The sequence below is a fragment of the Saccopteryx leptura genome, chromosome 1 (genome assembly GCF_036850995.1).
Source record: "Saccopteryx leptura isolate mSacLep1 chromosome 1, mSacLep1_pri_phased_curated, whole genome shotgun sequence".
Classification (NCBI taxonomy): domain Eukaryota; kingdom Metazoa; phylum Chordata; class Mammalia; order Chiroptera; family Emballonuridae; genus Saccopteryx; species Saccopteryx leptura.
The window spans coordinates 15,462,764-15,485,555 of record NC_089503.1 but is presented as its reverse complement, the minus strand read 5'-3'; the positions used below and the strand labels follow the sequence as shown (position 1 = coordinate 15,485,555).

The window sequence follows — 22,792 nt, the reverse complement described above, 5'->3', positions numbered from 1 at the left end:
TACAAGGGGAAAAACTGTAGTCCAGTTTCATTCTTTTGCATGTGGCTTTCCAGTTTTCCTAGCACCATTTGTTGAAGAGGCTTTCTTTTCTCCATTGTGTGTTGTTGGCCCCTTTATCAAAAATTATTTGACTATATATATGTGGTTTTATTTCTGGATTTTCTAATGAATAGACTTTAATATTAATAAGTTCCTGATCAGTATTGCTGATAAAATTAATATTGCTCATAAGATAGAAATAAGAATAGCAAAGCAGGAGCGACCATTTCAATTAACTCATGAATTCTCAAGGAGTAGAACACTGTGGAACAGTCCTCTGAGCACTCTTTTCAATGTGTGGTCCATGAATCAACAGCACCAGCATCACCCAGGAGCTTAGCTTATCAAAAATGCAGGCTCTGAAGACGCACTGCAGTCCAACTCTATCAAACTGCATTTTAACAAAATCCCCAGGTGATCCACACACATTAAATCTTCTAAGCATTAACAGTCACTTGCATTTCTATACATATGAACCTCCCAGTGAATGACCAGTGTAAATTAAACAAGGATAATATTTGTCCTATGATATCTAATGATATTAAATATTAAATTGAATTGCCATTATGGCACAACTGTAGTTTGCAAAAGTGGTCACATCTTTTATCTTTCCAATAAATTATTTATGGAAGATCCCTGAGGACTATGTTTGCTTTAGTCAAATGAGTGAATATTATACTTAATGATACTTATACAGATGTAAGCTTTCAACAGAGGCATGATCCATTGCAGATAACATTTTTGTTTGTTTACAAATAAGGTCATGTAATTATAGCAAAAATAATTAAGTAGAATTCCTAAATAGTGAATCAGATGTATCAGTTTAATAAAAGAACGTGCACACATGGGGAAAATTTAATAAACAATTTTTCAATACATTGAAAAATCATTCTAAGGGCATTATAGGTTAGAAGGTGCTGCATGTTAAGGACAACAGAAAAGGTAGTAAAGAGAAGCTGAGTTTCTTGGTGGGGTAGTGATGGTATAAACAGGCAGGGGAGATCCCCTTCTGCTTCCAGCAGGAGGAGGAGAAAAAGAACATTTCAAATACACCACAGCACTCTGCACTTAATTGTGCTGACCCAGTCAATCAGAATCTATCCTGGGGGGAGGGGGGAGAATGTTGTCAGAGCCTAGCTGACCTGGAGGAGGGGAAATAGCCGACTTCAGCCCCCTCTAGCCATCCACATGGGAGAAGGGAAATACCTATGTCAGCCCACTCTAGCCGTCCTGCCTCAACTTATGTGGGATAAAAAGAAAAGCTAAGGAACACTTGGGAAGGTCACAGAGCACAGGCAGCACTTCACTAAAAGGCTGAGATGTAATCATGGATCTACAGAACACTTCTCCTTCCCCTCCCCCTCAGCCATGTCATCACATCACTAAAGGCTATTTACAGTAGTTTCTTTAAGCCAGTATGTCATGTCAGCCTATCCAGAAGAAAAAAATGACAAAGCATACAAAAAGGCAAAGATGCAATTTGAAGAGACAGAGCAAGTATCAGAACCAGACATGACAAGGACGTAGGAATGATCAGGTCAGGAATTTTAATCAACTATAATTAAAATGCTAGAGATCAAAAACATTAAGCAAATTGGAAATAGCCTTTGATGCACTTATTAGCAGAGTGGACATGGTTGAGGGGAAAAAAAAACAGTGTGCTTATGGATATATCAATAGAAACTTCAAACACTGAAAAAGCAAAGAGAACAAAGAGTGGAGGGGAAAAAAAAACAGAACAGAATATCTAAGAGTAAATGGTGAAAGTCGACTTTGGTACTTGAGTTCTGGCCAAGAAAAAATTCAAAGGCAAGACTCAAGCTCAAAAGAGAAAGTTTATTTAGCAAGCCAAGCAAAAGTATGCTTGAAAAAAAGTTTTGAGTGAGTGTCTCAAAAAACTGCCTTGGGGTATGTTTAAGGACTCCCTTTAACCCCTTAGAGGGTGTAAGGCCAGGAACCGCCATCATGGCCATTCACATGCAGGTTCCCATTGGATTCGGGCAGACGATAAAGAAATGGCAGAGTCGGAGGATGGTGGGCCATCCTATTTATTGGTGTCTCACCAAGACAGGCAAACCACAAAAGAAGACAAGGGAAAAGCAGAAAACCAGCTTTTCCCATGAAGGGCAAGGGATCAGGGAAGCCCCTGCAATTGTGATAGCAGGAACTGTATGTGCAAGCTCCTGGTCTGTCCCACTTTATAGTGTAGAAAACCAAAATCCCTTAATCCAATATACAAACAAGGAAGTCTCTGATACAAAGTCACTTATTCAAGGCATAATTGGATTCCTCATGAGAGTGCACCACCTAGATCATACAATCAGTCAAGGGTGTGGGGAAAAGCTTAGTCCTAAAACCAAACCTTAGGCTACAACGACCTGGCCTGCTTATAGCCTGTCCCCCACACCCAATATAAGTCACAAGTGAGCAAACATATATATCATATTTACAAACTTATTTGAACAACAGAGGGGTTTAACCTCTTTCTTCTTCTAGCTGACCTATGGAGGGCCTGTCATGTCATCTCCTGTCTTTGTATGGAAGCCAGACAAGGCATTTCTCCAACCCCTTTATTCTTCTCTAAGAAGGAGGGGTGTCTTCCACATGACAACCTGCTAGCCAGGGGAGAAAAGGTCAGAGGGAATTTCTGACCCACATGACTGCAGATGATTTAGGACAGAAAAGGGTGCCTTAGGGGCCAGGTCCTGATTAACATTACTTATTTCCAACACTTGCTGTCCCAGTTCTGCCCTTGTTAGGTGACCATTGCTAGGTGTCAAGGACTTTCTGCCCTGGCAACATCCGGGTACCTGGCCTATTGTCCTACTCTGTTCATGCCTATCTGACTGCCTACCACATAAGGACTGTGGAACAGCTACCAGTGATGTAACATGTACAGAATGGAGATATAAGAAAAAAGAGTAATAAAAAAAAAACACAGAAGAAATATTTAAAACAATAGTTACTGATAATTTCCTCAAATTAATCTTAGTCACCAAACCACAGATCCAGAAAGCTCAGAGAACACCAAGCAGGATACATGCCAACAAAAGCTATGTTTAGGCATACAATTTTCAAACTATAGAAAATTAAAAGATAAGAAAAAAAATTGGAAAGAAACCAGAAGGATGGGGGGAAACACCTCTTAAAGATAAGAATTATATATGGCTTCTCAGAAACCATGCCTCATGAAAATTGATGACCTTCTCCCAGGAACCAAGATAAGTAATCAGGAGATCTCAGGGTGTAGAGGTCTTAATCGATGGAGAATTTCCCTACTGGTATTGGAACTTACTTATCCTTTCTTTACAAAATAAGGAGAACCAGTTAAAGACTTACAGTGTAAACAAACAAACAAAATGCACTTCCCATTGAGTTTTGGTCACTGACTTATATAAAGAATCAGCTGGGAACATTTCCCACTATTTAAAACAAAACAAAAATCTATCCTAATGTGCAATGTGTTCCACTTATAACATCTGGAGGAAAAGAATGTGGTGCTATAAAGGAAAATAACTGGAAGGTCTCTAATTCAGACTGGAAAATGAGGGTGAATCTCTGGGTAAAAGCGACACTTGAACAGGATAGGAAAAACAAGAAGAGTTAGCCATATAAATATGATAGGAAGAGAATTCTCCTAAAGAAAAATACATTAGGAGATCAGAACAGCAATAAGTGAGGCTGGAAGACAGTTGGCTTGAATACATTTGCATGCACTTGCAGGAGAGCAATTCAGGAAATGTATAATTATCACTTACTTCCTGCTGTTCTCTCCCCAATCTCCTTCCAATAGGTTTTGCATCATAAATGTTCAAGAAATAATTGAAAAGAAACTATTTCAGGTCTTATACTAGGAAATGACAAGCTTAAAAGGTGACGTGTGGTTTGAGACCTGTTATATAATAGAGATACAGAATAGAGTCATTTTGAGGCAAAAATCTGACTGGGAAAGAGACTTTTCATCTTTTTGTATAAAAGTAGGAAAAAATACATTTCCCTTTGTCACACCAAAGCCAAAGTTTTAATAATCTTAGTAAAATTGGTTTGGAAATTTTCACAAGACTGACACTAATGTTAATTGTACATAATCTCTGAACTACCTATCTTACATTTGAAAAGCTATGCTATAGAAATGTTGTAACATCATTCTGGGGGGAAATAAAAGGAAACAAACTGAATTAGTAACATTAGAAGAAACAGCCATTCTTTTTATGAAATGTACTGCAGAAACTACAGAATATAGTTTCATGCAGACACATTTAAGAGAATGTTTAGTATACCTTCCAAATTTCATCGTATTTGCATTGCGTTACTTTTAACAGCACTTTGTAATCATTTTTTTTTTTTTTTGGTATTTTTTCTGAAGCCGGAAACGGGGAGAGACAGACAGACTCCCGCATGTGCGGACTGGGATCCACCCGGCACGCCCACCAGGGGCGACACTCTGCCCACCAGGGGGCGATGCTCTGCTGCGACCAGAGCCACTCTAGCACCTGGGGCAGAGGCCAAGGAGCCATCCCCAGCGCCCGGGCCATCTTTGCTCCAATGGAGCCTTGGCTGCGGGAGGGGAAGAGAGAGACAGAGAGGAAGGAGGAAGGGTGGAGAAGCAAATGGACGCTTCTCCTATGTGCCCTGGCCGGGAATCGAACCCAGGTCCCCCGCACGCCAGGCTGACGCCAACTGGCCAGGGCCTGTAATCATTTTAAAGTCTGTAATAAGACTAAATAAAACTTTGTAGAAAAATTACAGACTCCAGGAAACAAAGGGGAATGCAGAGCCTTAGAGAGAAAAGAGTGAGAGACTGAAGCATAGAGTTGCTGAGAATACTTTCCCGTTCCTTAATTCTTGACAACGATTTCATTCACCAATGTTAAAAAAGAATGTTTCAGCCTGACCAGGTGGTGGTGCAGTGGATAGAGCGTCGGACTGGGATGTGGAGGACCCAGGTTCGAGACCCCGAGGTTGCCGGCTTGAGCGCGGGCAGTTTGAGCAAAGCTCACCAGCTTGGACCCAAGGTCGCTGGCTCCAGCAAGGGGTTACTCAGTCTGCTGAAGGCCTGCGGTCAAGGCACATGTGAGAAAGCAATCAATGAACAACTAAGGTGTTGCAACGTGCAACGAAAAACTAATGATTGATGCCTCTCATCTCTCCGTTCCTGTCTGTCTGTCCCTGTCTATCCCTCTCTCTGTCTCTCTCTCCCTGTCTCTGTAAAATTAAATTAATTAATTAATTAATTAAAAACGATATAAAAAAAAGAATGTTTCATGAAATCAGAGAATGTTGGAATGTAGAGTAGCCTCTATTTATTTACTGATATATTCATTCATTCAGTTTTGATACAGATTCCAGCTTTTCAAAAGTGAGTTGTAATTATAGAATTAAACATATTTATTGTAAAACAAGCCCAACAACTTAAAGGTGTATGCCCCCTTTGCTACTTCCAATGTCATGCTATTGAATTAACCAATGTTAACAGTTTGGCCGATAGTCTTCCATACTTGCCCTATGATCGTGTACATGTGTACATACCAATCGATTTTACACATTAGGTAAGCTTCACTCCCCACCTGTATTTCCTTTTTTTGTCTTTTACAAATTGTGAACTGCAAATTAAACTTTGACTTGACTCTTTTCCATCTATCAGTGGTTATGTCAGAGAGTTTCCTCCAAACCAAAGCATAAACATCTTATTCCTTTTGTAATTAGCTGAACATATTTCAAAGAAAGAATATGTATTTCTCCTAAAAATGAAGATTCAGGTTTTTTCCTTTTATTTCCTCTACAAAATATGCTGCAACATTTGTTTCCAGTATCCATATTTCTACAGCATAGATTCCCAAATGTAAAATAATACCTAGGTCAAAGATTATGTGTATTTTAGGGGGAGGGGGGATGCTTTTGGGGCAACACTAGAATCTATGTAAACACAATAAATTAAATTAGAGAAAAGGAAAACAAACATATACAACAAAATTAGATTTAGGAAGATCTTAAATCAGTTACCTTTCAAGAAGCAACTCTTATTAAAGACATTATGCTCAGTACTAAAAAAAAATATTATGTGCATTTTAATAGAAATCATCAAATTACTTTATTCACACTTAGCTTTATTAGCTATGTGTAAAATTGTTGTTCATACCCAAATGGTAATCTTACTAGCTTTGCACATAACCATTTTAATATTTGCCAATCTGATAGACGGAAAAAAAAAAACACATTGCCTTGTCAATTTGGTTTTATTTACTTAAACAATTATAAAGTTGAACAATTATGTATATATATATTTATATATAACATTTAATATATCATTATATATATTTAATTTGTGGCTTTTTTATTTTCAATTGAATCACGAGACATTCATTTCTTAGTTTATTTCTCTGCTGTGTTTCATTTTTCTGCTGTGTTTCATTTTTCTGCTGTGTTTCATATATGTGCTCCAACACTTTCCTACTGGGACATTAGCTCATTGTGAGTCACCTGTTTTGCTATTATTCTCTCATTTTCCACTGTTCACCCTTTAAAAAGGTCTGTGAAACCTTTATAATAAACTCTGTTGATCTTTTCCTTATAACATTGCTTTTCTGGTCTGGAATAAAACATCTTACCACATATAAAAGTTCTCAGGGATTTTCTTCTTTTCTTCTGACATAAATTACATTTTCTTGGGTAGTCTCCATCATTTCACAAATGAGAAGACTGAGGAAAAAAAATCAATATAAATAGTACTTTCAGTATACAAATGATCTGCTAAACTGGCAGATTCAGGAATTTTCTAATTTTCTAATTTAATACACATTATAAATCACACTATTGCATTTTTCTTTTAAACTTTCTCCTAAATGTTGCTTTCACCTCCTTGTTTCTCAAGCCATAGGTAAAAGGGTTCAGCATGGAGGTGACCACAGTATAAAATAGAGAGATCACTGTATTGCTGTCTAGAGAGGAACTTGAGTCAGGCTAAACATAGACATAGAAAAGAGTTGCATAGAGGATGAAGACAGCTGCTAGGTGAGAGGAACAAGGGGAGAAAGCTTTGCACCTCTCATCAGCAGTCTGGATCTTCAGGATGGGCACCAGGGTACAACAAAGGAGATCATGCTGATCAGGCCACTGAGTGCTCTTATAGATCCAGCCAAGATGCAGAGCACTGACTTGTTGAGTCAGGTGTCTGCCCATGCTAGGGACAGCAGTGGTGAAATGTCACAGAAGTAGTGCTTGATAATATTTGGACCACAGAATGGTAAGTCAAACGCGAGAATTTAATGAGTTGTTGTGTTTAGAAGAGTCATGGCATAAGGCCCTGCCACCAGCTGCACACAGATCTCTGGGACATGATGAGTGTATACAACAAGGGCTTATCGATGGCTGTGAAGCAGTCATATGCCATAGAAGCCAGGAAGAAACATTCAATCACCACAAAAATACAAAATAAAAAAAAGAATCACATCTGTGCAGCACAATCCATGAAAGAGATGCCTCTTTTCTCTGGAGGTAATGGAGGAAGAGGAACAGATATCTACAAAGGACATATATACAAGGAAAAAGTACATGGGTGTGTGGAGTCTGGGATTGATTTATATGAGAGTGATCATCCCTAAGTTGCCCCTCAATGTGACCAGAGAGATAAAGAGAAGTGTGACAAAAAGGACAATGTGTTGATGAAGATGATCTGTGAGGCCAAGAGAAGATATCCAGTCACTGCCATCTGATTACTACCTTCCATCGGTCACGTGTAACCCGGTAAAAAAAAGAAAAGAATTTTTATTATAAAAATCTATCATTAACAGTCACAAAGAACATTTTAAGCCAATGATAGATGATCTAATCAGGTCTATAATATACAATTATTGAAACATCATTAAACTAGGAGATAACATTTCTAGAGACTAGGTCTGGGCAATAGTGCAAAAATTTAGCATATACTTGGGCAATTCACCCTTACCTCTTTGGTTTTTTTTTTTTTTTTAAGAGTTGAGGCTTCTTTTTTTTTAAGACTTTTTATTTATTCATTTTTTAGAGAGGAGAGAAGGAGGAGAGAGAGAGAGAGAGAGAGAGAGAGAGAGAAGAAGAAGGGAGGAGCAGGAAGCATCAACTCCCATATGTGCCTTGACCAGGTAATCCCAGGGTTTTGAACTGGCGACCTCAGCATTTCCAGGTCGACGCTTTATCCACTGCTCCACCACAGGTCAGGCATCCTTATCTTTTTGGATTTGATAGTCTTTTCCATTAAAAAAAAAGTCCAACTATATTATCTAAGACTCCTTCAAGTTATAAAATTGTGTTTAAAATGAGAAATACTTTTCATGTTTTATTTTACTGTATGATGAGATAATAAAACCCACTTAAAAATGTCCAAGTGGGAAAATTATAAAAAAATCAATGAGATACTCAGATCTTAATATCAACCATTGGGAAAGATATAGCAAGAAGTTCCTGCTTTTATTGAAAAATCAGTACCATTCTAGCATTATTAAGACACAATTCATAGATATGGTTATCAGACTATTTCCAACTACTATTTATAAGAAGATGTGGAAAGGATAACACACAAAGGACATAAAGGTTGCTCATATAAAAGAATTTAATGCCATGGAAGAAATGAAGAGGTCCTGCCTTTGAGATCAAGTGACCTAGCAAATGTTGGACAGCAAGTTGTCATGGAAATTGTATAGAAAATTAAGCATCTATTGTACCAAAATATGTAAAATAGTTTTACGTGATTTTTTATATTTCTATAAACTTCTTTTAAGGCACTCATTCTGATGTCTGTCAGGCCATATTAATTATAGTAATAAAGTATGCAAAATATACATGATCTGTATGTTACATTGTGTGTTCATTACCCAAAGTCAAATCTTCCATCGTCATATTTTTTACTCCTTTTTCCCTTTAATACTTCCTGGCTTCCCTTTCCCTCTGGTTACCACCATACTGTTGTCTGTGTCTATGAGTTTCAGTTTTATATCCCGCATATGTACTCACTTCTTTAAGGATACCCTTTATGTAACTCCACTAACAGCTTCAAGGAAAGGATCATTTTCTAGAAGTAAGGGTGGAACATTGAACTCCTGTCATGCTCCTTTCCAGGGGGCACGACTTTCTCAGTACTTGGTGAAGGATACCAAACCCACATCTTGAAGAGGCTGGGAATTCAGAGATACTTCTTGACCTGCACCTTGATTCCCATACTGCACAGATTAAGAGACATTTTCTTAGAGGTTTTCAGTAATGTAGAGCCAGGTCCTCAAAGAACTAAAACCTCAAGAGCTTACATCTGAAGGAACAAAACTTAAATGATCTTGGTGATATTGGGACCGAATATTCTTTATAAAGCTTGTCTTTTCTTCAAGAGAGGATTCTTAAGAAAACAATGTAGGGTTTCTTTTCCCCTTTGGGGTCTACCTTTGCCAAGACGATCCCTCTTTTCTATCAACGGGCAAATGACTCACTGAGCAGCCAGAACCAGCTGGGATCAAGTCATTTGCTGCCTGGATTCTGGAGCCACATGGCCTGGGTGTAAATTCTCAATCCCATGGCTTAATGACAGTGTCACTTTGAGGAAGCTTCTAAATCTCTCTGCACTTCATTCTCTTCATCTGTAAAATAAAGGAAACAATGGCTTCTAGGTAACAGTGATGTTGGAAGAGTTTAATGAAGTAATACATCTACAGTATTTATTAGAACGTCTAGCACAGAATCTGTGCTCATTGATGTAATGTTTTCTTATTAGAGATTTATAGTGTAGTTGGGGAAATAATGCCCAGACATCAGAATAAAATAGCAGTTCAAAGTAGCATTTTCTTATTTCGAGGCAAAAAAATAATAACCAGTCACTGGGCTCCATAGCTGGAGTAGATAAGAAAACTCTCAAAGAAAGAATAGGTCTGGGAAGATAACATTTAGAAAACTAAAGGTAAGAAGAAAGGTATTTCAGGCAATATTGATGAGATAAACAAAAACAGGGGCCCAGGAAGAGAAGCGAGGAAGTTGTTTGAGATGGAAGCATCACAGGAGAGAAAAAAAAAGTGTAGAGACTGATGACATAGGTTGAACTATCTCCATCACCGCCTTCTCTAAGAACTTAACTGTTTATTCCACCAAGGAGAGCTGATACCTCATCTATCAACCCCCATAACATTTCATGCTAGCTCATTTGTTTTTATAATAATTTTATTTTTTTAATGGGGTGACATCAATAAATCAGGTTACATATATTCAAAGATAACAAGTCCAGGTTATCTTGTCGTTCAATTATGTTGCATACCCATCACCCAAAGTCAGATTGTCCTCTGTCACCTTCTATCTTGTTTTCTTTGTGCCCCTCCTCCTCCCCCTTTCCCTCTCCCATTCCCCCCTCCCCCCCATAACCACCACACTCTTATCAATGTCTCTTAGTTTCACTTTTATGTCCCACCTACGTATGGAATAATGCAGTTTCTGGTTTTTTCTGCTTTACTTATTTCGCTTCGTATCATGTTATCAAGATCCCACCATTTTGCTGTAAATGTTCCGATGTCATCATTTCTTATGGCTGAGTAGTATTCCATAGTGTATATGTGCCACATCTTCTTTATCCAGTCATCTATTGACGGGATTTTTGGTTGTTTCCATGTCCTGGCCACTGTGAACAATGCTGCAATAAACATGGGGCTGCATGTGTCTTTACGTATCAATGTTTCTGAGTTTTTGGGGTATATACCCAGTAGAGGGATTGCTGGGTCATAAGGTAGTTCTATTTTCAGTTTTTTGAGGAACCACCATACTTTCTTCCATAATGGTTGTACTACTTTACATTCCCACCAACAGTGTATGAGGGTCCCTTTTTCTCCACAGCCTCTCCAACATTTGCTATTACCTGTCTTGCTAATAATAGCTAGCTCATTTTTAACTCTCGTTAAGTATCTATCTTAAAAGGTTGTCAATAATTGGTGTTGTGTAAGTGTTTGTTGACTTAGTGGAAAATAGTCCCCTCAAATTCATATTTCATAATGGCTCATAATTTAACAATTAGAATTACACCATATGCTTTTGATTAAAGATATTAAGGAGAAAGTATTTCTGCATGTTATTTTTTAGAGCAATAAGAAAAACAAAAATAAAAAAAATGGGACTATATAAAACTTAAAAGTTTTTGCACAGCAAAGGAAACCATCAACAAAATGAAGACATCCCACTGAATGAGAGAACATATTTGCCAGTACATCTGCTAAGGGCTTAATATCCAAAATTTACAAGGAACTTATAAAACTCAACACCACAAAAGCAACAGTCCAATTAAGAAATAGGCAAAGGACCTGAATAGACACTTTTATGAAAAGGACACACAGATGGCCAATAGAAATATGGAAAGATGCTCAATGTCATTAATCATCAGAGAAATGCAAATTAAAACCACAGCAACGTAGCACCTCACGCCTGTCAAAATGCGCATCGTCAGTAAAGCCACAAATGACAAGTGCTGGTGAGGATGCAGAGAAAAAGGCCCCCAAGCGCACTGCTGGTGGGAATGCAGACTGGCGCAGCCTCTGTGGAAAACATCATGGAGATTCCTCAAAAAATTAAAAGTGGAACTGACTTTTGACCCAACAATTCCACTTCTGGGAATACATTCAAAGAAACCCAAGTCAACAATTTGAAGGAATATATGCATCCCTGTGTTCATTGCAACGTTATTTACAATAGCTGAGATTTGGAAGCAGCCCAAGTGTCCATCAGTAGATGAGTCAATAAAAATGCTGTGGTAGATTCACACAATGGAATACCACTCCGCTGTTAAAAAAAAAAAGAAGAACATTTTACGTTTTGCAACACCATGGATGAATCTGGAGATTATTATGCTGGGCACAAAAAGCCAGTCAGAGAAAGACAAGTACTATATCATTCCACTGGTATGTGGAATCCAATGAACAAAATAAACTAAAAAACAAAATAGAAACAAAACTTATAAATACAGAGAGCAGACTGACAGTTATCAGAGGGGACGAGGGTTGGGGGGAGCTGAGTGAAAAGGGTGAAGAAATTAAGCCAAGAAAAAATTTATAGACACAGACAACAGCGTGGTGATTGAAGGAAGGAAAGGGTGGGGAGAGTTGGAGGAGGGTAGAGGGGTAGATGATGAGGGAGGGAGACTGGACTTGGGGTGGTGAACACTTAATGATATGCAGATCATTTAATAGTGCACTGAAAATTGTATAATTTTATTAACCAATGTCATCCCAATACATCCAATTAAAAAAATTTTTTAATCATGAAGAATCCACTGAAGCAGCCTTCAAAACCTAGCCAATGACAAGACAAGGCCAGCAGGTGGCAGTACACCCACATACAAAGAGGTCACCACATTGCTATCCAGTCTCTTCAAATTCTTACCCTCTCCTTGCTCAAAGTCACAACAGAAAATCTAAACTCAACCATCAATATCCTGACCACACCACATTATTTCCTTTGTCTCTTAAGCTTAAGAGGGTCTTAATTATGAACTCTGCTACCAAGTCGGAACAGAACTTCTCACAACAGTTTGCTCCAGAAATCCTTGTTAATTAGTTGACTTGCTGAAGCAAAAACGGTTTTTTAAGAACTGAAAGAGCATCACTTCATGTAAGATTCACTCATCCAATCATTCTAGTGTTTATAAAGTAGAAGGAATTACATTATGTTTTGAAAGTAACTCGGGGGATAATATTAAGATGTTTCATTGTCACCCTACATACAGTCCCTCCATCCAAAAAAAAATATTCAAAATAAAAAGAAATTAAAATTGCTCATTCTGGGAGTAAAACTCTAAATGCACGAAAAAATATTGAGACTGAAAATATGCAAAGTCACTTTTGAAAGATTTGTCTTGTTATATCAGTCAGAAATATGATTAAATTATTGCCTTATCTAAAGATAGACTATAACCATTAGAAGAGGAGTTTGCCAGCAATGAAACCAACAAAACAAACAAACAAACAAATAACTCTAAGTAATTCTAGAAGCTAAAGGTGGCATGTGGTTATATGGGGTAAGGAACTCTAGAATATCATTTCTTTGACAGTTCAGTCAGATGCCACTAAATATTCAAATTTTAGCCACAACTCCCTTACCCATTTCCGTATCCACCAAGCAAGCTTCAACCTAACAGAAGGCACCTCACACACACACAGGTAGATATTCTCCAGGAAGCCCAAATGAATGAGACCCATGTGAGTTCACTGCCTACAGAAACTAACTACCTAAAGATGAAATCGTAAACTGGTACTCTATTTTTACGCATCATTGTTTTGTGAGACTTGAGGGCTTTTCTCAATACCATTTTCTTATGATACTTCTTGGCTCATATCAGAAGCCATCAATCCAATTACACTTAAGACTGCAATTCTGTGCCTGGAAAAACAAACTACAGCCTGTACTAGAAATGTCCAAATTGAATATTTTTGTAAGCTCTCTGGGCTGCCACTCAGCTTCCTCCCATGACACTTTAAATCCACGGACTTAACTCTCAAACATCAATAAATTTTCTTTGTCTATTCAACTTACTTATATATAGGCTCTTGTTTTTAACCTCTGATGAGATGGCAATGGGCAGTCACTTGCCTATTTCAGAGACTTCGTGGTGGCTGTTAACTTGCCACAGGTTCTCTGAAATAGGCAAGTGACCGCCCACTGACGGCCATATAGACGTTTGGACAATTCAATGACATCAGAAAGAATTCTAAGGTCAACTGGTAAAGTACATTCCAAAGAGAAGCAAATTTGGTGCAATATTGTTCTAGGCCAAATAAATTGACAACTAAAAACCTGTTATAACCACACGTGGTTTTTTTTTTCCAATTCAAAGGTGACGTGTTAGTCCTCCATGCCGTGGCTCCTTCCTTCCATTTACCAACACAGTAAAAGTGGTGATCCTGCTGACTTCACACAAGGCACCTGCTTTGCTAGTCTGGTATATTTGGTTAATTGAGTTACTCATGGTCACATATAAAATATTTAGCTGAAAGGCACTCCAGAGATTATAGAACCCAGCTTCTTATTTTATAAATAAGAAAATGAAAGTCTCTCACAAGTAACATGACTCATGGTCATGCCACTATTTGATGGCAGAAGTCCAGGATGACCATCGGATTCACTGGTGCCATGCTGGAAATGACCTCAATAAAAATAATAATGAAGTTTTATTAAAGGTGGAATTGTCCACCTGAAACCAAATCAATGTTCCCTGACTTTTCCAGGTTCTAAAGTGGATTCATGGTCACAATAACCTACATGGCATCATGGGAAGTTTCTGCAACAGTCCTTAGTGCACCCATTTAAGAATACATCCAAACAGCTGATCACTTGACTCATCTACAGTCTGGCAATGCTTGACATGCTGTGATTAAAACAGCATTACTTTAGCTTAAGGTTTTATCCACCTGTACATTTGGAATGCAAATGTACCTGAGAAGTACATTACCAGTCAGTCAACATTCTTCAAAGTAAATCAAAGGAGAAAGAAAAATCTCCTTTCTCACTAAAGAGCTATTTGTTATTTCATTGACTTCTTTGATGATTGTTTAATGAGTACCTATTTTTATAAGAGACTGTGCTAAGAGTTGGTGGAATGCATGGAAATGAATAAGACCAGATTGCTGTCTTTATAAATCTGACAGTCTATCAGGGGGGCAAGGGATTTATATACATAAGATGTGTCATAGCAGTTTTATAAAAACACATTCTTGTTGACACTGAGGAATGGGGGACTAATTTTATTTCATGGGGATGGTTAGGAATTAGGAAGGCTTCTTGGAGCTATCCACAGAAAGTTTTGATGGGAGAATATTAGAAAAATATAGAAGGGCATTCTATATCTAAGGGCAATGGGGAGAAAGGAGCATGAAGGGAAAAGAAGAGTCGAGATCCAGTATTGGGGTTACTCAAAGGTCGACTTTATCAGTTGCTTAACTAGGCCTAAGATTTGCTTGAGGCACAAGCTAAACATATTTATAAACTTGTTATTGTACCACATTCCCGAGTAGCTACTGAGCCATAAGAAACAATGACATACTGCCATTTACGACAGCATGGGTAGACCTTGAGAACATTGTACTAAATGAAATAAGTAAATCAGAAAAAGTTCAGAACTATATGATTTCACACATATTTGGGATATAAAACTGAGACTCATGTACATAGATAAAAGTGAAATGGATACCCAGGGGAGGGGAAAAGGGAAGAAGAGAAAAGAAGGACAAAAATGGTGATGAAAAATTATTTGACTTTGGGTTATGGGCACACAATGCAATCAACAGTTCAAATACCATAGAGATGTTCACCGGAAACCTTATGTACTCTTATTGATCAATGTTACCTCATTAAATTTTATTTCAAAATTTAAAATTTAAAAATCTACTGTAAAGCATCAATTACTCAGGGGTGGATAACTGAAATGACTCATGAAACTTGAGTTTTAACAAGACAAAGAAAGTGCAGGCAAATACCACCGAAGTCCGGGACTTCCCGACACAGCTCCCAGAGTCCTTCCTTAATCCCATAGGATGCACTTTGTATCTGAATCAGGAACCACTAAAATACATGAAAGATAATTTGGGGGGAGGAGAGTTGGTTTTACCCAAAGAGTGGAATTTATTCCCCTTTAGTTGCATACCCAAAGTTCAGCACCTTGTCTCCAGGCATTCCTGAAAATAACCCTAGAATTGCAAGTGGTCAGTTGAGATTAATCCTGTATGTATACACACATAACCTGCACTTTCTCAAATCAGAAGAGGACAATTAAAAAATCAAGTGGTTAAAACAAGGATGGGGAAAACATCTTTGGGCTTCATTCCTACCCTTTGTCTCTACCTTCTCCCATTTAAATATTTCTCTTTCAGCCCTATTAGGGCTCAGAAGGTACCTGAAGCCTTCTTGACCATGGGCTGCAAGTGAAACTGATACCTGCTCTTGCTCCTGGGAGCAGACTCAGTTGTCACTGAAAACATCCACGTTATGGCTGAGCACTCTCATCTCTGTTGCTGGAGGTCTTCTCACCAGCCTCAGTAACCATGCTGTCCTCAGGGACCAGAGGGAGAATTACTGCTTCTCCCTGTCAGAATGAAACTTTTTGATCTTCTGCAAGAGTAGTGACTGAAGGTAAGGCCGGATACTCTGGGCCCTGGCTGTTAATGTAGGCATGGCCACATATAAGCTTTGGAGCCCCTGCTATCAGTTGCTTTCTATTCAGATTGCAGGAAGTCACTTCGTGAACTTGTCAGTGGCTGAAATGGAAAAAACTTTAAGTCAGGGGCAACACACAAAGCAGACGGCACAAACATGCACAATTCCAGAAATGTCCTTTGTCGGCAAAGATTTGCAAGGTTCTCTCTGAAGCACTGTTGGTGGACTCTGATCCTTTAAAATTGCTACTTTTCCAAAAGACTGACTCACCGTCCTGGAAACTGTTTATCAGGATGGACTGGAGTTAGGCTTTAGATGACAAGTTAGCAATTCAGGTCTGAACTTGAAAAACCACTAGTGCATGCTATTCTCCAGCCACAGTGGAATAATGCTTGGAAGCTCATAAAAAAGCAAGCTAAGCTTTTGATTGAGCAACGGATAGTTAGGACTTATGGAATAATGTTGGAAATTAACCCTAAGCCAAGAGCCAACTGTTAATTGAATCTAAATACAACTCAGCGACACAGGAAGCAAATCTCATCCACAATAGGAGGCAGAACCGAGGAATGCAGCTCAAGGAAGGCCCCGGGATGTGGAGATGAGTAAATGTCGTCCGCACCCCACAGCCAGACAGGGTGCAGGTGAGAGACAGCACGTCCCTGGTTCCCGCCCTGGGCAGCACTGGAGGCTGCCAGGAGGATGGTCAGAGTCACACGGAGACCTATACTCACTCCCTGACCAATGGAAAACCCCAGAGGATGTAGACTAAATCCCAACAGCGTAGGGTTGAAGGTGGACATCTAGTGTTTGCCTGGTCTTGGGGCGGGACACTAAATTCTAATTCTAATGAAATTATTCTGGACTTTGGTTTTTCCCCAGAGGGACGGTGACGCCTGCAGCCAGGTGCCAACCCAAAGCAATTCCAGAATCACTGAAGATGAATTTACACTTCAATAAAAGGCTGGAGAGTGGAGCTGGGTGTTGGCCAGCACACCCCAGGATTACACAAAGATTGACCATGGTGAGAGCATGACAGACAAGAACAGGCATTGTTTCTAGGGTTGCAATCTTCCCTCCTAACCTTTTTTTTTTTTTTTTTTAATTTCTTAAATTCTGCTCAGGTAGAAAACTGAATGGTACCTGGGAGTTATAAGTGCTCAAAAATGAGAGAGGACAATTGAAGAGTATTCACTTTAATTTTGAATTCGGTAGGTTTTTGGTAAATGTAAAAATATTACAGTTCCTTTAAAGAGATTTTAAAAAAATGTAAAAGAAAAAAGGAAGATGTTCACAGAAGTCGTATTTTCATACGTCTTCCATACGTATGTTCAGCCTATGAAACCTGAAAATTTTGTTAAAACTAAAGCTGTGTTAAAACAAAAAGAGATTGTGTTTGACCTACCACAGTGGCAACGGCTGGAGGAGACTCAGAAAGGACGTGCGGCCCCTGCGGCTCTCGGTGCAGCCCTGAGAGGTGCGTTCCTCTAACGGAGCTAGCTCTTCTGCTGTGTTAATTTGTGGTTAAAGTGCAGCTTGTACCCTCTCGCAAGGAATGTCCTGACAGGGGGACTCCTGGTACAAGATGATCATGAAATTCATCTTTGTATCAGCAGGGAATAATGGCAGTTTACAGAAATAAAAGACCCATTGTCGCGGAGGTTGGTGAAGCTGAGCACATCCTATTTTAAGGTTTAGAGCCTTTGGCCACATACCACGAAAAGGACGCAGAGGTCCTTGGGCAATCTTGCCAGCCTTAATATGTGCAGCCACCTTTACTGTCTTATATCACCGTTTTATCATATTCTTTGTCTATGTAAGGGGGATCATTTAGCTAGTGAGTGAACCTGGCCATTTGCCCATGATTTATGAAGCTTTGTTGCTTTATATTCATTGTGACTATTGTAACTCACTCAAAGGGCCGATACCCTTTTGGGAGGGAGGTGGATGTGATTTTTAAAAATGGCCCAATAAAGAAAGCCAACTTCTGGTATTGGAGACGGAAATGAAGAACCAGGGAAAGTAATGGTTCTCAGACTGAAAATAAATGGTTTGCTTGACTGGAAAAGTGGAATATCACATTCAATCATAGTTTCCATTTCCTAGGTGAATGACCTCTACACAGAAACAGGAGAAGAATTTAACAGACTATTTCAGTAAGTGTTCTGAACAGTGAAAAAAATTACTCATCAAGTGAGAGACAACAGTTATGAAAGCTGAAAAGGTGGTTTATTTTTCATGTGAATATAAACACAGAAAACAAATATCTCTTGGAAAAATGTACTTAAGGGCAGGCCCCCAACCAGATAGCTTGGTTGGTTAGAGCATTGTCCCAAAGCCCAGAGGTTAATTCCCAGTCTAGGCACATACAGAAACAAATTGATGTTCCTGTCTCTCTCTTCCCTCCTCTCTGTCTAAAATCAGTGGAAAGAAGGAAGGAAGGAAGGAAGGAAGGAAGGAAGGAAGGAAGGAAGGAAGGAAGGAAGGAAGGAAGGAAGGAAGGAAGGAAGGAAGGAAAGAGGAAGGATCTTTCTGGGCAAAATCAGGAACTTGCAAATGCATATTCTTAAATTATAAGTGGTAAAGGTACTTGGGAGAATTTTAAGAACTGTTTTTTCTTGCTTAATGTAAATTTAATCGAAGAAAAAACATTATTGACTTTCTTGCTTTACTATTGTATTTGTCTTTTCTTCTAAATTGAAAAGCTAAAGAGGCTCATTATAGAGAAGGTCATGAACCACAATAAATTATCAACAGATAAAATATACATATACTACATGAAAATGCTTGGGTATACAGAGATACCCAAAGAAAAAAGAGCTTCTGAGTTTAAAGCAGGTAAGGGCTGACTAACTCATCTTTGGGGACAATGCCTCTGCCTTCACTATTAGCTTGGATTTATTCCACCATTAAGAAACTTCATGGCCCTGGCCGGTTGGCTCAGTGGTAGAGTGTCAGCCTGGCATGCAGGAGCCCCGGGTTCGATTCCCGGCCAGGGCACACAGGTGCTTCTCCACCCCTCCCCCTCTCCTTCCTCTCTGTCTCTCTCTTCCCCTCCCGCAGCCGAGGCTCCATTGGAGCAAAGTTGGCCCGGGCGCTGAGATGGCTCCATGGCCTCTGCCTCAGGTGCTAGAATGTCTCTGGTTGCAACAGAGCAACACCCTAGATGGGCAGAGCATCGCCTCCCAGTGGGCATGCGGGGGGGGGGGGGATCCCAGTCAGGTGCATGCGGGAGTCTGTCTGACTGCCTCCCCATTTCCAACTTCAGAAAAATACAAAAAAAATTTAAAAAATAAAAATAAAATAAAAAATAAAATAAGAAACCTCATGACATTGAGAAATAACAATGAGAACTTACTATAGGAATATTGGCTGTAAAAAACAGAGAAAGAGAAGTGATTGGGGGGAGAACTTGGATGATGCCATGCAGAATACAATTTAGTAATATTATTTATAATATTTCAGTAACTTCATAGGTTATTTTAATTATATATTTAGAGAATTACTTATGTCCAAAAACCAAACCCCAATTGAAAAATGAACACCAAAAAGTTCTCATAACATGAACTATTAGGCACTCATCCCTCTCATAAAATGAAAAATGCAAATTAAGACTATAGCAAAATAACATTTCTCACCTATTTAATTGCAAAAGTTCAAAAGTTTAACACTATGCCACCACTGAGGAACTGTAGAGAAAGAAAAACTGGCTTATATTGCAGATGAGTACGCAGAAAATTGCAGTCTCTAAGGAGAGCAACTTTGTAATATCTATCAAAATTATAAATGCATTACTCTTTGACTCTGGTATTCTATTTCTAGAACTATATCTGATAAGATATTCCTGCATGTGTGCTAAATGACTTTTATCAATTATTCATTGCAGTTTTGTTTGCAACAGAAAATATTAGAAACTATCTAAATGTCCATCAGTGTGAGATTGATGGAATATATTTCAACAAAAAAATAAAAAGCTCTCTATGCATTGATCAGGAAAAGGGTCCAATATGTATTAATAAAAGTAAAGTGAAGAACTATAAACATACTTTGTTACCTTGCTATAAAAAAGAGGTGGGTGGAGGACTTACAAATACATCCATGTTTATATTTACATTAAAGAGACGCTGGATAGTCAGGAAGTGATAGTTGTAGCTAATACAACACATTGGAAGATGAGAAGAGTAGATAGGAATAGAGTTAAGAGGGAGGTTTCTCAAAGTATCTGGTATTAATTTATGATCTGTATGAATACATATCTTATAAAATAAATAAAACAAAAAAAGAAGTCACTTAAAATTTTTAGTCAGTGTTTTGCTGTGTCGTTGTAGTTTGTATATGTAAATGTAAAAGACTCAATGCAGAAACTCTTTTATGGGGGTAGACCTTGGCAAGGTCATGGTCTATGGATAAATTTTAAAGGTGCCTATAAAACCATGAAACTGAATACAAACTATTGGACCTCTTTGCACATGTACTTATGTCCATAGCTTGCATCACATTTTTTTTTTACAGAGACAGAGACAGAGTCAGAGGGATAGACAGGGACAGACAGACAGGAATGGAGACAGATGAGAAGCATCAATCATTAGTTTTTCGTTGCGCGTTGCGACTTCTTAGTTGTTCATTGATTGCTTTCTCATACGTGCCTTGACTGCGGGCCTTCAGCAGACCGAGTAACCCCTTGCTGGAGCCAGTGACCCTGGTTCCAAGCTGGTGAGTTTTTGCTCAAGCCAGATGAGCCCATGCTCAAGCTGGCGACCTCGGGGTCTCGAACCTGGGTCCTTCAACATCCCAGTCCAATTGCATCACATTATTGAAAGAACCGCATGATCCAAAACAATGTGAGAAGTCACAAATTGGACGACTCATACAAGTCTCTAGACCAGCGGTTCTCAACCTGTGGGTCGCAACCCCGGCGGGGGTCGAACGACTAAAACACAGGGGTTGCAACCCACAGGTTGAGAACCGCTACTCTAGACTTATTCTTCCTGATTATTAAGATACTGTTATGACTTGATAGATACAAATATGAGTGCTGGATTTCAGAGACCTGGAATCAAACTTTCCCACTCAAGAGTTGTGTATCTATTTCTGGGCAATTTATCCAAGCTTTCTAATCTCATTTCTCTTATATGCAATAGAAAGAAAATAGTAATATCTATTTCAGATGGTACTGGGAGGATAAAATTAAATAATGTATGTAAAGTGCTTAGTAATATGCCAAATGCATAATAAGAGCTCAAAAATATTGCCTAGGATAATCACTGAAATGAGTACTAGTGCTGTGATGACCCAGCAAGTTTTGGAAGGGGTCAGTCTATGCATTCAGTTTTGGCCATGTTGAATTTGAGGTGCCTGTAGAATACTTAATGAGTATATCTGGCAGGAAATGAGATTTCAAGGTCTTGAATGCTGTAAAAGTTATGTTATGCTGTTATGTTTTTATGCTAAGTTTTTGTTCCTGTCTATGTTCTCTCCCTTGGTGATCTCATCTAGTTTCATGGTCATATGCTCATGACTCCCAAATTTGTATCTCCAGCTCAGACCCCTCCCTCAACCTCAGACTTCGAATACCTACTCAACAAGTACTCTTGGGTGTTTTATAGTCATTTCAGAATTAACGTGTTCAAAAATGAACTCCTGAACGTCCCCTCTTAGCTGATCCAACTATAGCCTTCCACATCTTAATTAATAATATTTTCATGCTTCTAGTTATTCAAGCCAAAATTTTGAAGTCATTCTAATTTTCTCCCTTCTCTCCCACCCAACATCAATCCATTCACCCATGCTATTGGCTGTACTACAAAATATATCCATATCTAATTATTTCGTACTCCCTTTCTTTTAGCACTTTGGTCCAATCCACTAATATCCCTCTCACTGGAATTACTGACAACCTTTTAACTGGTCTTTCTCCCTGGGGTAGCAGAGTAGAGTCTCGGCACAGTAACCAAGTAATTTCTTCTTCTTTGAGAAGAAATGAGACTGGCACTCATCTGCGCAAGAGCTCAATGGCTGCCAGCTTACCTGAAATTCAACCAAAAGCCCTTTCCACAATCATGGCCCTACCCCCTTTATTTGCAATGTTTTTTTCTCTTGACTCATTATTTTCTAGCCCTACTGATCTCCTTCCATTTCCTCCAACATATATCAGAAACAGTTCTCCCTTACCTCTGGGATTTTCTTCTTCCAGATTCTGTGTGGCTCTCTTCTCCGGCTCCTTCAAGTTGTTGCTCAAATGCCATCTTCTCAGTGAGATGTTTCCTGACCAAACCATCTTCAATTGCACCAGCACCTCACACACACGCATGCAAACACACAATACTCCTTCTATCTTTTCTTACTGCTTTATTTTTTCCACAACATCTGTCGCCAGTTAGTGTAACAAGACCGGGGTGAGGCCATGAAACAGAAAAGACCACTTTGTCCTTCCTGTGCTAAGAGAGAAGAGAGCAGGTGAGCACCAGCTGAGGAAGCCAGCAGGGTCAGGAACAACTAGGTGGGCAGGAAAGTTCCATAGAGACCAGGGAAGTCAGAAGAGAATACAAGTTCCTATACAAAAATCCAAGAGACTCACTCCTCCCATTCTATTCACCATAAAATCGCCTAAAGCCCATTC

The 22,792-nt window shown here is 38.9% G+C and overlaps 1 pseudogene; it reads right to left on the bottom strand.

The window, feature by feature from the left end:
- Positions 1 to 6,849: 6,849 nt before the first annotated feature.
- LOC136387924 (olfactory receptor 5G3-like) lies at positions 6,850 to 22,418 on the bottom strand (annotated as a pseudogene).
- Between the last annotated feature and the right edge of the window lie 374 nt (positions 22,419 to 22,792).